The sequence below is a fragment of the Lupinus angustifolius genome, chromosome LG03 (assembly GCF_001865875.1).
Source record: "Lupinus angustifolius cultivar Tanjil chromosome LG03, LupAngTanjil_v1.0, whole genome shotgun sequence".
NCBI lineage: Eukaryota > Viridiplantae > Streptophyta > Magnoliopsida > Fabales > Fabaceae > Lupinus > Lupinus angustifolius.
In genome coordinates this window covers 11338679-11354691 of record NC_032011.1, presented here as the reverse complement: position 1 = coordinate 11354691, position 16013 = coordinate 11338679, and the positions used below count along the sequence as shown (strand labels likewise).

Genomic DNA, 16013 nt, shown 5'->3' with positions numbered 1-16013 from the left:
TATATGTACTTTACCCAAGAGAAATGACTTGACAAAACAACAATTTCATCCTACATATTATTTTATAATTTATTACAATTTCCTATAAAATAAGAACATTTACTTTTTTCTTACAAACAAACAATATTTTATTCTTATTTGGGTCTCACAACATACCTACACTTTTATATTTTACAATAAATATAGCAAAATATTAAGAATAATTACTTATTTATTAATAAATTAAAAAAATGTTATAATTTATTATAAATATTAGAAATCAATTATAAATAAAAAAATATAATTTTGTTGTTAACATACATGCAATCAGTGGAATATTCGTTCAAGGACGAAAAGTTGACAATAACCCACTTGAACTCCAATTAGGTGACAGCTTGTGTTATTAAACTTATGTGATACTAGTCTTGTTTCTTTTTTGCAGTGGTTTGATTTTAGGGAGGTTACCAAAAATCACACTTGAAAACTACTAGAAAATATTTAGATATAAATACTTTTGTCAATAAACATAGTTTATAATAGAGCATTACAATATTCTCCATGATGTGGTTTGATTTATGTATTGATTAACAAACCAATTAGTATTTATATTCTCTAAATATAATTTTTGTACACGTTCAATATATAATTCTTTTTTGAGTAAATTACACTAACACTCATGAGTTTTAGCGAAAGTATATAAATCACCCTTCACTTTTTTACACATACACAAACCCTCCTAATTTTTATACTTTCATTACACTAATCACCTCTGCATGAAAAATAAGTGTAATCTTTTAAATAAAAATAATAATAAATGTAATTTAGTTAAACAAAACATGGTATATTGTGAAGGCAAATCCAAATAATATATGAGTCAATACATCTTTATTATTTTTGGTTTGTTACAATATAGTATAAGAACAATTTAAACAATATTTCTTTAGAATTGTTAATGAACTTTGTAACCAAAAATAATAAAGATACATTGATTTATATATTATTTGGACATGTCTCCACAATATACGATATTTTGTTTAACTTAATTGCAATTATCATATTTTTTGTTTAAAAAATTATATTTATTTTTCATGCAAGGATGATGTAGAAAAGTGAGAGATGATTTATGTAATAATTTCACTAAAACTTAGAGATTAAAGAATATCAATGTAATTTACTCTTCTTCTTTTTTCATATGTATTACTTATGAAAGTCTAAAATACATTAATGTGTTAATAAAATCTAACATATTCTATCTTTGATAACCAACTAGATTGTGTTTGAGCTAATATTAATTGATGATATTTATGTTATGAGTTTAAAATCTGTCGTACGTTAGTGTAAAGTTTTTTACACTATTAACACATTATCTACTATTAATTTATATTACACACTAAATCCTTATATTATTGTGGGTTGACATTCCTTTTAGTCTAAGAGAGTCTATTTAGTCTAAGAGTATGTTTAAAAAATTTATTCAACATTTTAGCTATTAATTCTAAAAAAAATTAATGATTTAAATTTAATCATTTATACAAACAATTGGGTTTACCGATGTCAATGTATTTTGTGAGATTTATCGATTACCAACAGATTTTGTAGGAAAAGGGGCTAACGATTCTATTGGTTTCTTTTGTACCTTTCTATTACTATTTGAGAAATGCTAAGCAACACAATTGTGAACATATCTTTTCTAATTGGTACATATCGTCTTATCATTACTTGATTACCACTTCTTATAGTTATTTAAATTAATTTATCCGATCACCAATATTTTTTTTTACCTTTACCTAAAATAATTAAAAAATCTCTTTTTAATTGTTCTTTCTTCCTGATGTTGAAACCCTTGAGATTATCCATAGCCTTCCCTCATGCTTCTCTGTCATCCGAACGTCACCATGAACAGAGATCTATTTCAGATGTTGTCTCACAGGAATAAAAATAAAACAAAAATAAAAATAATAATAATAAAAATTTAAATTTTTTAATTAAAATAATATGTTTTTATTGACTATCATAATAAAAATGAGATAACATCATAAATGAGCTACTTGCCTCTTAGTCTTAAAAAAGAATAGTGGATAAAGCTGAATCCATCAAATACTGTTTTCCACCCATTATGGCGTTTCAAGAAAGAACTTGAACATATGATCAAAATGTCATATAATGTATCAAAATTTATCATTAAGAAGTTAAAAAGTAAAATAAATTATCTTCAAGTCTTAACAGATACCTACCTACATGCCTACATATGTATCCTAATCTATTGATGTCATATTGGCTGCCAAAGCACGGAAGATAGCATCTCTCTCATATCTTTTAAAGTCATCACTATGTTAGAGTTGTTGTTTAACAGCGCATATTTTTGATATATAACAGTGCTTTCATGCCATTTATATGTGAATATAGTTGTAAATAATTATGATTAACAACATTTTTGCGGGCGTTGTTGTATGTTTCATACATATAACAACGCGAGCTATAATATGTATAATATGCACTGTTGTATTGTTCATAAATATTTTCAACAATATATGACAATGTCACTTACAATTAGTATTGTTGTATTAATTATATACAAAAACATTATCTATAATGTATGCTATTGTATTAATCATATACAACAATATTATCTAATATGTGCAATGTCATATTAATCAACTAATAAGTCACATGCATTCGTACAAAACATTTTTTTACTCAAGTTTAACAACCCAATTGTTTGAGAAATATTTATATATAATTATATAAGACTCATGTAACAAAATGTTTACATGTGAGATATAATATATCGTTGATATCAAAACAACATTAGAAGTAGATGTCATCATCTTTCAATGTATGAACATATCCTACCTGCAATATAGTTGAGCATAATCAAGTTACTTTATTATGGAACAAATGTATGAAAAAATATAATAAGTAGAATTTCTTTTTATAATAAAATACAACCATATTTAAAATGAAGATGAAGTTACCTATTTATAGGTTTTGAAAAACCTCTTTAAAAACTATATTGATTGTCGTAGAAAATGGTTTTCCTTCCTTTTCATCTATTAAAATCTTCAGTCCATCCATACTTTGAACTCTTGAAAAGGCGACATATAATTGACCATGGCTAAAAACAGGCTTAGGTAAGTACAACCCAACACTTGCTAAGGATTGACCCTGCGACTTGTTGATAGTCATAGCATATTGAAAAATCAATGGAAATTGTCTCCTTGTTAATTTGAAAGGTCATGACACTCGTGATGGAGACATACTTATTTGTGGTATGTAAAAGTTTTACCAATATTTTTACCTATCATTATTCTTGCCTCAATGACATGATTTGCCAACCTACTTATAATCAATCTTGTTCCATTGCATAATCCTTCAGAATGATCTATATTTCTCAATAACATTATTGGAGTTCTTATCTTCAATTTAATTTTGTGATTTGGTAGCCCCGAAGTTCTTAATGAGTTTAGAAACTCAGGGGTAAGTCCATCAAGTGCTTCACTATCATTAGTGTCTGACCTTTCAATAGAATATGAACTCAAATACTTTGTTTCATCACCTTCGTTTAGAAATAAATGTCAATTAAATCATACTAAAAATTATGACTATATAACGAAATGAAGTTTAAAAGGTTTACATAGAATCAATGACAACACATAATCATTTATTTCATTGACAGTCTGAATTGTTGAAGCTAAAATAGCTCTACATTGTAGGAACTCCTCATTCAAGTATTCATGTATTAAATTTGGATATGTACTTAAAACTATAGCATGTTTAGGATCATTATAATTAATTATTAGAAATTGGCAATTTTCCATCACTTTCATTTAAAATCCACTGTGCAAATGGTTTAGTTTGTAAATGATTTGTGTTATTAATGCTATTTTGTAAGCGCATATTTTTTGTCAAAGTTAATACCTAACAATCATCCCAAAGATATGAAACATTAATTAGTGTATGCATAATGTTTGAACGACTTCCTCTTGGAATGACCAGAAAAATTTGCCTAAAATCACCATAAAAAATAATGACTTCGCCGCCAAAATTGGAATCTATATTTTTTTTCTAAGTTCATGATATCATTCAGAGTCTTATCCAAAGCTTCAAAACAAAACTTGTGTGTCATTCGAGCTTCATCCCCTATGATCAATTTCATTTGTTTTAATAGTTCTACAAGTTCACTTCCTTGATGAATGTTGCGAGTTGAGTTTTCTAGGGTTGGAACATGTATATTGAACTTTGAGTGTGTGGTTCTTCCTCTAGGTAACAACAAAAAAACTATTCCACTCGATGCAACAGTAAGAACAATGTGATTTTCTGAACGCAACGCTGAAGCTGATGTCTTCCAGATGAAAGTTTTACTAGTACACCCATAACCATAAAGGAAGAAAGTACCACCAACTTTATCATTCACAGCTTTCACCACCTTGTCAAAAATTTCCCTTTTCTCATCTAATAAAACGTAATTGTCAATAATAATATTTTCTAACATTTAGAAAATTTAAAAATTTTATACAATGCTTTTGGCATAACAATGTAAAATTACCTATAAGTGAACTAAAGCATTGTCTGAATTCATCTCTCAATTGAGATCTATCATAATCACGTTCAACATATATAAGTCTATTTCCTACCAAATTGGTGATGGTTCCTTTTGGATATGGCATTGACGGATAGTCCTTAAGACTTTTTCTATTAATTTGTAATAGATTCTCAATCTCTAATAGGGTGAGATTCTGCAGTTCTTCTTCAGTCAATTGTAAATCTGAAAAACATAAGTATTAGATACCCTAAAATATTTTAACAAAAAACTATCAAAGTAGTGTACACAACGAAATGTGAAATCTTTACCTTGTCTATTCAACAACTTTCTCTATTCATAAAGAATACCGTCAGCTAAGAATTCTCATGTTTGTTGTCATACATGTTTTGGACGATTGACATTGTTTAAGGTAAGCATTGTTACAAATAACTTTCTCAAGTAGTATCATGATCCCTAGTCTTTAGTCTCTTTGATAGCTTTTATATATTCATCATTATCTTCAAGAAAGCCCATTGCAAAACATGCTTCTCTGAAAGTAGGGTAAACCACATTACCCACAGTCCTAATATGGTCCCTTGGTTGTAGTTAACATCATTCTCAAATAAAATAGTTCCCCACTGAAGGGAGGAACCCAAATGAGCCTACCAATAGTATAACCTTGTTTCCTTGGTTTCCACAATCTAATACCACTTATGTATACGAATTCAGAGACAAACTATGAATGTGTCAAATTTTTGGCAGAAGCATATTTTTTGTTTGCTTGAAGCCAAGATGTAAACATTGATTCCTTAATTGTTGGCTTAGGAAGGACATCATCAATATCTTCGTTATCATTAAATATAACAGAGTTTTCATTTTCAAGATGAAAATATAATCTTTTGACTATTAGTGATCTACCATGAATTGAAAAAGAAAATATCCTCCAACATGCCTCACATGGTGACATATATCTACAATCAATATATTGTTTGATTTCATCTATAGTTTCAGGTTTAGACCCATTTCCATTTTCTGTTGGAACAATAGCAGTTGTTACACGATCATAGCATTTGTAAATGTATTTAAATAAGTACTTGATTAAAGTACTTTGATTACACTATTCCATGTTGATATGTGCTTAATATTTCAAAAGCAACTTAGAATTATAAGGGACAATATGACGATTATCAAGTGTAACACTATTCTTATCAATTGTATGACCATTATCTTGTAGCCTATATATATATAGGATAACCATCTTGATCAACAATGGTAGTATTCTAAAATTTATTTGGATAATATTTTGAGCACTTAACACTATTCATACCAGGTGACTTAACGTTTGCATATCCACAAGGGCCATGACCCATATGACATTTGATCAGGTTATATAGTTCTTCATCTTAAACTGGGTCAGGTATTCATCATTAATTATCTTATCAATGTGTTCAAGTGATGGATATTTTGAAGATGGACGTAAGAATAAAAGAATATGAGCATGGGGCAATCCCCTTTTCTGAAACTTCATTGTGTACATATCTGCAATACAAAGATTAGCACAATGTTAACAAATGATGTTTTTATACTATTACAAAATCAATAATGCAAATAATCATGAAGATATGAATGAGTTTATAAATATTTGGACCAAAATGCACTTACATCCAAACACTTTTCCAAGAATATAATGCTTCTTCAAATCAAATCAGTTAGGAGATGATCAGATTTGATTTTGAATACCCTCGAAATTATATATGGTCGATCTTGTGGTTTCAAATAAATGGGGTCAAGAAGCCTTTTAATCTCGAGCCAGTTTGGATTACATGTGAATATAATAAAAAGATCTGGCTACAAAATGGTCATTCCATCAAAGTACAGTTGATCCATATATCTTCCACCACCAATAAATGATGAAGGCAATATGATTATTTTCCCCTTGTTAGATGATTGGTTATCGCTTGGGTCAATGTTTGAATTCAAATTACTGTACTTATCAACTCTCAATTGTGTCTGGTTGTTCCTAACCCAGTCCAGCCTATCTGACTCCATCATACAATTACCATCAACAACAAATTGTTGAAAAAGTCTCCTTAACCTTAATATTGTCTATGGCTCGTTTTTTCTAGTTTGTAAATTATAACACATCCAATCTTTGATAGTAACTCTATTTCTTTTGTTTTGTCTGGAACATGCAGCACTATAACAAACATCGTGCTTGTACCTATCCTCACCGTAAGGAAACAAAAGAGGATATTGATAACCAAGATAACTTGTATGAACTCGTTAATTCTTTTAAGTTTACCACTCTACTTCTCCAAAACTATGTCTCTCTTTGACAGATTGTCAACATCACCAACAATAAGGGCAGCTACTTCTAAAATAGTTAGAAGGTTATAAATTCTTCCATCAGCAACTCTATCAGAAATCAATTTTAGCTTCAGGTCACTTATTGTTGAATGTTGATAACTTTCTTTAGCCATTCTAAATTACTTAACATGAGTGTTATGCTCATCTAGCATGGCAGACAATTGATAACCAATTTGTGGATCCAATTGGGATTGATTACTATTACAGGCAAAATATGGTTTAAATAGTAGACACAATATTTTTAAAAAATTAAAAAACATTCAGACATTATATGTACGAAAAAATGTACCTTAACCATACAAGCTTATTTTGTATTTCATTCTCAATATCATATATGTACAACTGTGCAAATTTCGGAGCATTTCCCGACATTGGCAATAAACTACCAATAAGGTGGCATGCTTGATCTTGTATCCTAAATAAAGGAGGTCCTCTTCCATCGTTGAAGGACTTGTCAAGCTTTGCTCCCGGCGATATGAAAACAAACATCATATTATATGCTCTGATATGTTATTGATAGTTCTTACTATTAATCGAGTTGTTATCAAATAAAAGATGTGAGAGTGTAGTAGGAGGGTTCATCAGCCAAGGGAGTTGGATTTTGCCAATTCCACAACACAATTGAAATTTGGGATTTTTTGGAGTTTTATGTTTTTGGGTCCTTTCTTGATACCACATGCAAACTTGACAATAACGACATTCATTGGATCACCAATATCAAAATAATGTCCACCTGTAATCATAAACTATGTTACATTTATATCATCATTAGCTAAGCAATATGAAGTAATAGGTTATTACCAGAGGCCACTTTAGTGGAATCTATTACAATATCACTTCCACATGTATCATCTAACTCCGAATCACTTTCGCTACCACCTACAATCGCAGCAATATATATAAGTTATATACATGAAGAATAACTATTATATTAAGAATAAACGGACATTGATAAAAACATTTACCATCAACAACGTCAACCATGTCAATTCTAGGAGCCAAAACATTTGATGGACTTCAAGCATACACATATGTATTTTGACTAACAGTATGAATACCCGACTTGAGGTGATGGAACATTTTACTGTTAGATGTGCTATTAGAGACATTAGGACATGAACCAATGATAGAGCTGTTAGAGGGATGACCATGGTCTTCGGGGATGTGTTGGACTTCTGAAAACTTGTTCAACAAATTAACATTTAGTGATTGAAATTGAACTACACTCCTTTTATGATGTATAGAACTATGCAAGGCACTTGGTTGAGTGAACACATTAGCTGGAGAGACAGACGTGTGATTTAAGTGATTATCACATTGGCTCATGTTATTCACAATGTTGGATATTATATTTGTCAAAGGTGTTGTATGTCTCTTGCATCTATTAAGAGAAGATAATGTACTACCAACCATGTTATTTATTCCTTGTGCCAATGGTGTACCTGTTCAAAAATGATTATAATGAAAAAAATTTACTAACAGAAGTAAAACATATAAATCAGTATTTAACAAATATTTCAAACTAAGGATTACCATAATTTTGAGACAGTTTTGACCGTTTTTCTTGCATGGCCAGTTTCCTTTTCAATCTTGCTTGAGTGGCTGCAGTTCTTTTCTCTTCACTGTTATTCATTGCAAAACTGAAAAGTGGAAAAATTGTACATTTAACATGTCTTATCCATAACCATTCAACAAAAATATACCTTAATCGTGCAAGAGTATACTCCCTTCTATTTTGAACGAAAATATATGGAAATTGATTACAATACCATAAAAATTGAAGTTTGGTTCAGACACAACAATAAAAATTGGTTTACCATATTGTAGTGAAAACTATAACAACAACCATTAACAATATAAAAGAATCAAAATAAGACCTAACCTAATTTTTATTGCTAAAATAGATTTAAATCATTGATGGATACAATTAAATTCGGAAACTTTATACTATGACAATCTAAATTCAGTAATAACCATGGTTATGAAGACATAGTGAAAAAAAAGGAATGAACTGTTGTTGAAGATAGAGAAAAGAAGAAGTTGTGCAAATGGGAGAAAAGAGTATAGTGTTCTGTCAATAACACCAATTTGGGGTTGATGATGAAGGGTGGAAGTGAGAGATAGATCTTATGGCTTTTGTCGATCCACTATAGGCGGCACCTGCAAATCCTTGCCACGTTTGTCAGCCATCCTTCAACGCTGGAAGTTGAAAGAACAGGAAGAAAATGGAAGTGAATGTGGAAGAGAGAAATTAGGAAAATGGAGGAGAATGTGAAGGTTGCTGGGTTATCAACCCTCTAATCAGAAACACATTGGGCTCCTTCTTGGAAGAAGCAAAACTTTCCTTCCAAAGATTTAAGGTTTGATTTCATTTAATGAAAATATGATAGTTTCAAAGCACAACACAATGTAAAAATGAGCGCATGATGTTTGTTATCAAATACATTATCATAGCTAGTAAATGAAAATGAATTTGGATTTTAGTATAATTATCAAAATTGTAATGAAATTCACTTTTTTGTGTAATTATCATTAGAGGCCAATGATTATATTAATTTTAGTAAAAGATTATGTCCTGTTTTTTTCATCCTGATTGATCAAATTTTATCGTCAATGTGTTATACGCTCTAAAAAACAACCCTTTAAAGAAGAGAAAATCAGATGACTAAATATTGAGTTCGGTTATAACATTGCTGTGCTAAATAAAAAAGGCGTGTCAAAGAGCTTTCCAAAACATGAGACACGACACCTTTCAGAGCACAAGGTATGTAATGTAATTAACAACATTAATGTATTCTGATTTCTGTGTTAGCAGTTCACAAGGTTATATAATCATTTGCTTTCTAGCTATATATATTTTTTGGTCTGATTGGTTTTAAGGGTCAGAAGGAACATGGGTATTAAGCATAGAGACATAGGTTTGAAGAACTTGACGGTGAGCATCTTGTGAAGAAAGATGGTTGATTTTGGCATTGAATGAGTGGGTAGTAGCTGAATTTGAATATGAAAATGGGTGTTGTTTTGGGAGTAGCAGCAACTTTGGCTTTGGTAATAATGGAGCTAAGGTTAAATATGATTGTGAGCGCATAATTGCTTTAAACCCTTTATACAAATGGTTTTAAACCATAAACCCATAATCCTATTGCTTGATTATGTTTTATGGGCATGATCTCACTGTTTCTGTTAATCATGTTATGTTCCAACACTTAAGTTAATTATTGTTCCAACACTTGTTTATGTTAATGATGTTCCCACACTTGTAATTGTAGACTGATATGTTTGAATATTAACACATTACACATCACACTTGTTCCAGTGCTAATTAGTCTTGTTTAAGAAGCTTAAATGCTTTATGTCAATTGCAGCATAATGAGGATTGGAAAAGATGAAAATTGAAGAAATTTGCGTAAAAGAAGCTCTCGATCCCTCGCCAAAGCCACAACCTCGCCCAAGCACTAAGTTGCCTCCTGCCTGAGCGAGAGAATGTCACTCAAGCAACAATTCTCAATTTTGGAGGCCAAATTCTCTATGTCTCTCAACTAGACGAGACCTGTCCACTCAAACAAGGCACACAATTATCTTGCCCTCTCGTTTGAGCGAGAGGCTATCGCTCATGCGACAATCCCCAATTTTGGAGGCCAAATTCTTTGTGCGTCTCTTGTTCAGGCGAGACCTGTCGCTCAAATGAGGCACACAGTTATCTTGCTCACGCGAGCGAGAATATCTAACTTGAGTGAGGAACATACATCACATTGTCATGAATAAAAACATTTAAAAAAACCGACGTATATTCATATAAAAACATTTAACCAAAATACACACGCACGAAGTCTTGTGACATACATCACATTTTCATGAATAAAAACATCATGTCACCAAGCAGAACAAAATATTACAGACTAAGGACAATACTCGGAATAATCTCTAAAACCAAAATAACCTAATATGTAAATTGGTTTGCTAGTCCTTGGCAAAAAAAAAAACAAAGGAAACTATAGTTCAGAACATCGAACAATTGAGGAACCCAACACATCAATTGGTGGCGTGCTTCCCATTCTTGGTGCACGACATTTGTGCAAACGCAAAATCCGGTGCTTCCTTAAATAGAGTCGAAGAACCATGCTTCTTATGTGGGGTAAGATTGGCTAAATATTCTGGATCATAATCAGCAGAGGCTAACAATGATTGCTATTAATTCAACATGGTTAGATATCAACATATTAACTATTCCTGCTTAAACATTCATATCCATCATTCTCCTTAGCAGTACACCCATCAGACATCCCTTTCTCAATAGTTCCTGTATCCTGGTTGGAAAAAATACCAGATCCTTAACCAATGTTATAGGACAATGTATTGGTATCAAAACTAAACAAAAGTAAAAATTAATAAACATAACAATACCGCATTGGTGCAATTCGGTCCAATAAGCATGCAATGACTTGTGAGTCCTCAGAAACCTAGATGACAGAGCAGTGTTTGTATGTGGGTTGGACCTTGACCTTAAATGCTAGTGACTTCGTAACAATGTCATCAACATCATGTGGAATAGACATTGGATTCAATTCACCTTCCTGTCAAAGATAAATGGTTCAAAGCTATATGTCAGATTGACATTAGAGTGTTTGTATTAAAACTAATACATAATGACAAATGTACTTACAGACAACAACAATTCCATAAGATCAGATGCAGCTTGCCTAATCAATTGCTCACATTCGCAATTCCATAAGACAAACTTCATGCTGTCGTCGGCATACCTAACCCTCACCCCCACTCTAAATCTATAGGTGTTGAGGAAAACATTAGTCAATGGAAAATGTGCATTGTTATATTAAATATAGATTCAATAAAATTATATACCTAGGGACAACCTCCTGCAAGTACTTCCCACATCCAGGACAATTTATAGGTAACTGAATCGCATCAGCCTTTCTATTAAATTGTGGACAACCATCATAATACCATCCATTAGCAAACAACTTTTCAATTGTGCCATAAGTGACACAAATAGATTCCTATAAAGGATAACATTAGTAACCATTAAAAGAACATTCTGAAACGTGCAAATAATATTACATTGAACAACAAATTTATGAGTTTAATTAAAGATAACTGACCATGGCAAATTGTTTGGATACCTGACCAATATGTATGAGGTCAAAAATTGTTTAACAAAAGCATTACGAAAGAACTTGTCTTGCGATCCACCTTGAGATCACGAGGAAGACTGGCTCGTTCATTGACTATATGATTCGTAAGACTTCCCTGAGTCCAATGTGCAATAATTTTTTTTTTATTAAATTAGAAGAGCTAAAATAAATTGGTCATTAGCTTAAGATAAAAAACAACATATTTTAACCTGCTGGTAAAAAGTTGTATCTCTGGGATGTTGCTGTCATTTATGAAAAGCTTTGATCCATACATTGTATTTTGAATGGTAACATGGTATCCTCCTTTGTACACATGCCATAAAAATATAAATTGTAAGTAGTCCTTTATTATATTAAAAATATTCAATTCAATGTAAACTGTGGACAAACCTTGGGCCTCTCTGATCTTGGCAAGAGTCAATATAACAACAATTGGACCAACCTTGTGTTCCTCCTCATATTTCAGCAACTATGTTGCAAATTGACCCCATAATGTACAGTTAGTAAAGTACTAAAATAAACATCATCGAATGATGAATGAAAGATTAAAGACAATTGTAGATTAACTTTGGTCACGCATTATGAAAATGACTTTCTCCGGGGTTGACTCTGGCTGGCTTAACTCTATATCAACAAACTCACCAATAACATCTGGAAAAAATTAATATAGAATGAAAATAGTAAGGACACATATGATAAACTATCCTTCTGCCCATGTTTTCAGAAAATAAAGGGGTAATTAAAAGAGTTCTAATTACCAACTAACACATCTGTAGCAGCAACTCCATGCAATATGTCTTTAAAGGAAGTGAAGTGATAAATATATGCAGGAAACTCTGATAATTGTTTGTGTTTCATTATTGTACCTTTCTGAAAGATTAGCTTGTATGTGTGATTAGAACCTCGATATTGTTTTTCATTAAGAACAATGTCATAATTTTCAGCAACATAGCTCCTACGCTCTTGGAGTTGAGGTTCCCATTGTGAAATTTGATAATTCTACACTACGGCTTGAATTTTGTCACCCTTAAAAAATTTGATTAGTATGTAAATTGTGGGAAAATTGTTTAAAGAAATGGTTTTTAGAAATACCTTTTCATCCATAAAGATCATCTCTAAGGATGGTGCAGAGGACCTTTTCACGCACCAAAGACATGTAACTCTTACTTTCAGCTTCCATGTACCCTTGGAGGCATTTATCTTTTGGATGAAATTTGCTCTACATGCCATGGCTACTGCAAAAAACAAAATATTTATGTTATAATACATCCAATTAAGAAGGTTCAACTGCTCCAAACAAAAGATTGGTCTCACAAACATTTAGAACATGATAATCCTTCCAATTAAGAAGGTTCAACTGCTCCAAACAAAAACAATCATATAACTTGAGTATAACATAAACACTTCACTATATTTGACATGCAAAAATTCAAATGTAAGAGAAACAACCATGATAAATATTTGTGTGTACAGAATATACTAAGATAGTTGCATAAAGCGAGGTACACATTTATCTTGCCCTCTCACCTGAGTGAGAGATTGTCGTTCAAGCGACAATTCCCAATTTTGGAGGCCAAATTCTATGTGTGTCTGTCGCCCAAGCGAAACACACAGTGGAAAAAACTTATTATGAAGGAAGGTCAAACCGAAGTATAAAAGAGATGATGAAATCCACTAAGAAATCAAACCTAATAGAATATCTAAGACCAAACAACTTACCATGGTTGGTAATGAAAGTGAAACGAACAACACAAAACAATTATAAAAAATGATGAACAAAAATGAAATAGATTAAAATATATAATAAAAGAAGATAATATGAAGAGATGCAAACCACGTCATGAAGCACATATATTCTTGTCATGATAGCAAAAATACTTTAGCAAACAAAGAGTTAACACCATTAATAACTGATAAAATTTGTTCATTTTTCATAAGGTAACGAAGGGACACAAAAATGAGAGAGAATGAAACTGTAGAAGAATAGAAGAAGAGAGAATAATGTCCTTTTGGTCAGAAAAATAAACAAATGATTTATTGGACCCCAAAAATTTACTCAAAAGAACTTAATAACTCCCTATTTCTGTACAGTAACCAAAAAGTCTATATATAAGAGATAATGGTGCGCATTTTAAAATGGTACTGGTGTTATTATTATTATATATCAATTTAATGAAAAGTCAGTGTTATTATTATATTTACTAGCGTATTTACTAGCGTGTCGACTGGCACTCCGTGTCAGTCGATCCACATTCTTATTTTTTGATATAAGTTATAAGTATAAAAATGAAACATATAAATTCAATAGAAAATGTAGATTTAAGAATATAAAATATAATAATTGATATGATATAAACAAAACTTTTATAAATTTCTTGTGCATCTAATAATCATTATTTAGTTGTTGAGTATATTTTTCATGGGCTATTGTTTTATTTTTGGGTTGAGAAAGAGAGAAGATAAAAAAGAATGTGTGGATGAGTAATAATGTATTGATGAAAAAATGAAAGCAAAATGTGAAAGTTTCCATTTATTAAGGAGAGAGGTTAAAAGGGATAAAATGGAATTTAAAAATTATACCATGCATGATTGTTATTACCTACATATAGGAAATGTCAAATGAGTATGAGTTGGAGTTGATCATGTGTGGTAGAGTGTATGTTAAGAAGTGGAGTCTTTTAGGAGGAAATTTTTTTGTTGAACACTTGACATATGGCATAATGAACATTATTTTGTTATATAGTAAATTGATTGATTGATTGAATACAACAATGCTCTCTACAAGGAGTGCTCTTATATTGTATATATACAACAATACTTCTTAGAATGACCATTATTGTATTGGATACATACAACCGGACTTACTAGAGCTTTCCCTAGCATGTGCTATTGATTTGTCCACATTAATACCTACATATACATTTATTATAACACAAATATTCTCAACAGCACAGACACATTAATACCGACAATAAGTTTGTATTATTAACATCAATACAATATGAATTAATTATAAATAAAGAATATCATGTCAATTACATTTTGGAAGAATACATAAAATTAAAAACAAATAATATAAGTACAATATATGCAAATTATAGACAAACAAAATTATGCTATAATTATACAAAGTTATACATCTATTTTTTTTTCATTTCTTTGATTGTTTTTTGCTTGTAATATTATTGTTTGGAGGAACATACTGATTCATTCAAAGCCCCTCATCATGATCATCTCTTGTATATGAATCATCATCCATAGGTGGTCCGCTCTCACGCAACTATGATGTCCCAAAAAAAGCATCATTTTTAACATCAATATCCTCATATTCTTGGTCATCAATATTATTGACGATTATTTTGTTAGTTAAAAGAACAATGCACCATTTCATAACAGCTCGATCACTAACATAGAATACTTCTTGAACTTGTGATGCTAGAATAAATGACTCATATTTATATCCTGACCTATTAAGATCCACCTATATGAACCCTAACTCATCAACTCGAAAACCATTATTGTTATCAACTCACATACAACAAAAAACTAACACCCGAAATATTGTGTAATTCAATTCTCATATTCGTTCAATGACCCTAAAGTATGACATATTCGCATATATTGAGTTTCTATTTGTTGCACTTGACATATGTAAAGTATGAGCAACAAGAGTCATCCCACTATTTTGCATTTTACTTTGACCATCTGGTTTCTTCGTATAAAATGTGAACTCATTAATTAGTGCAGGATAAGACATGAATATGTGGACCATTGGCTTACCATTTCAATCTTTCGGAAACCAAATGTGCATTTATATTCAACTCCTCAACAATGTCATTTTTAGCCACTTTATGAAACATCGATTATGCTCTTTAGAAATCCAATTTTCATTCTTACTTGGGTTAGACTTGCTAAGCATCTCCTTTGTCTTTCAACATATAGCTCAACCTCGTCGGCAATATGTAAAACATATAAGTGCGCTTGCTCCAATT

The 16013-nt window shown here is 31.0% G+C and overlaps 1 long non-coding RNA gene across 5 annotated transcripts; it reads right to left on the bottom strand.

Annotated features, from left to right (window-relative positions):
* LOC109343371 lies at positions 10655 to 14005 on the bottom strand. Of its 5 annotated transcripts, none has more exons than XR_002107203.1 (10): positions 13856 to 14005; positions 12780 to 13256; positions 12589 to 12672; positions 12412 to 12490; positions 12231 to 12324; positions 11989 to 12136; positions 11732 to 11886; positions 11532 to 11652; positions 11273 to 11442; positions 10655 to 11175 (listed from the first exon to the last, which is right to left on the bottom strand). It is a non-coding gene; the product is annotated as an uncharacterized LOC109343371 (long non-coding RNA). The 5 variants fall into 5 exon arrangements; XR_002107201.1 differs by having other exon boundaries at positions 12412 to 12672; positions 12780 to 13047; positions 13114 to 13256; XR_002107199.1 differs by having other exon boundaries at positions 12412 to 12672.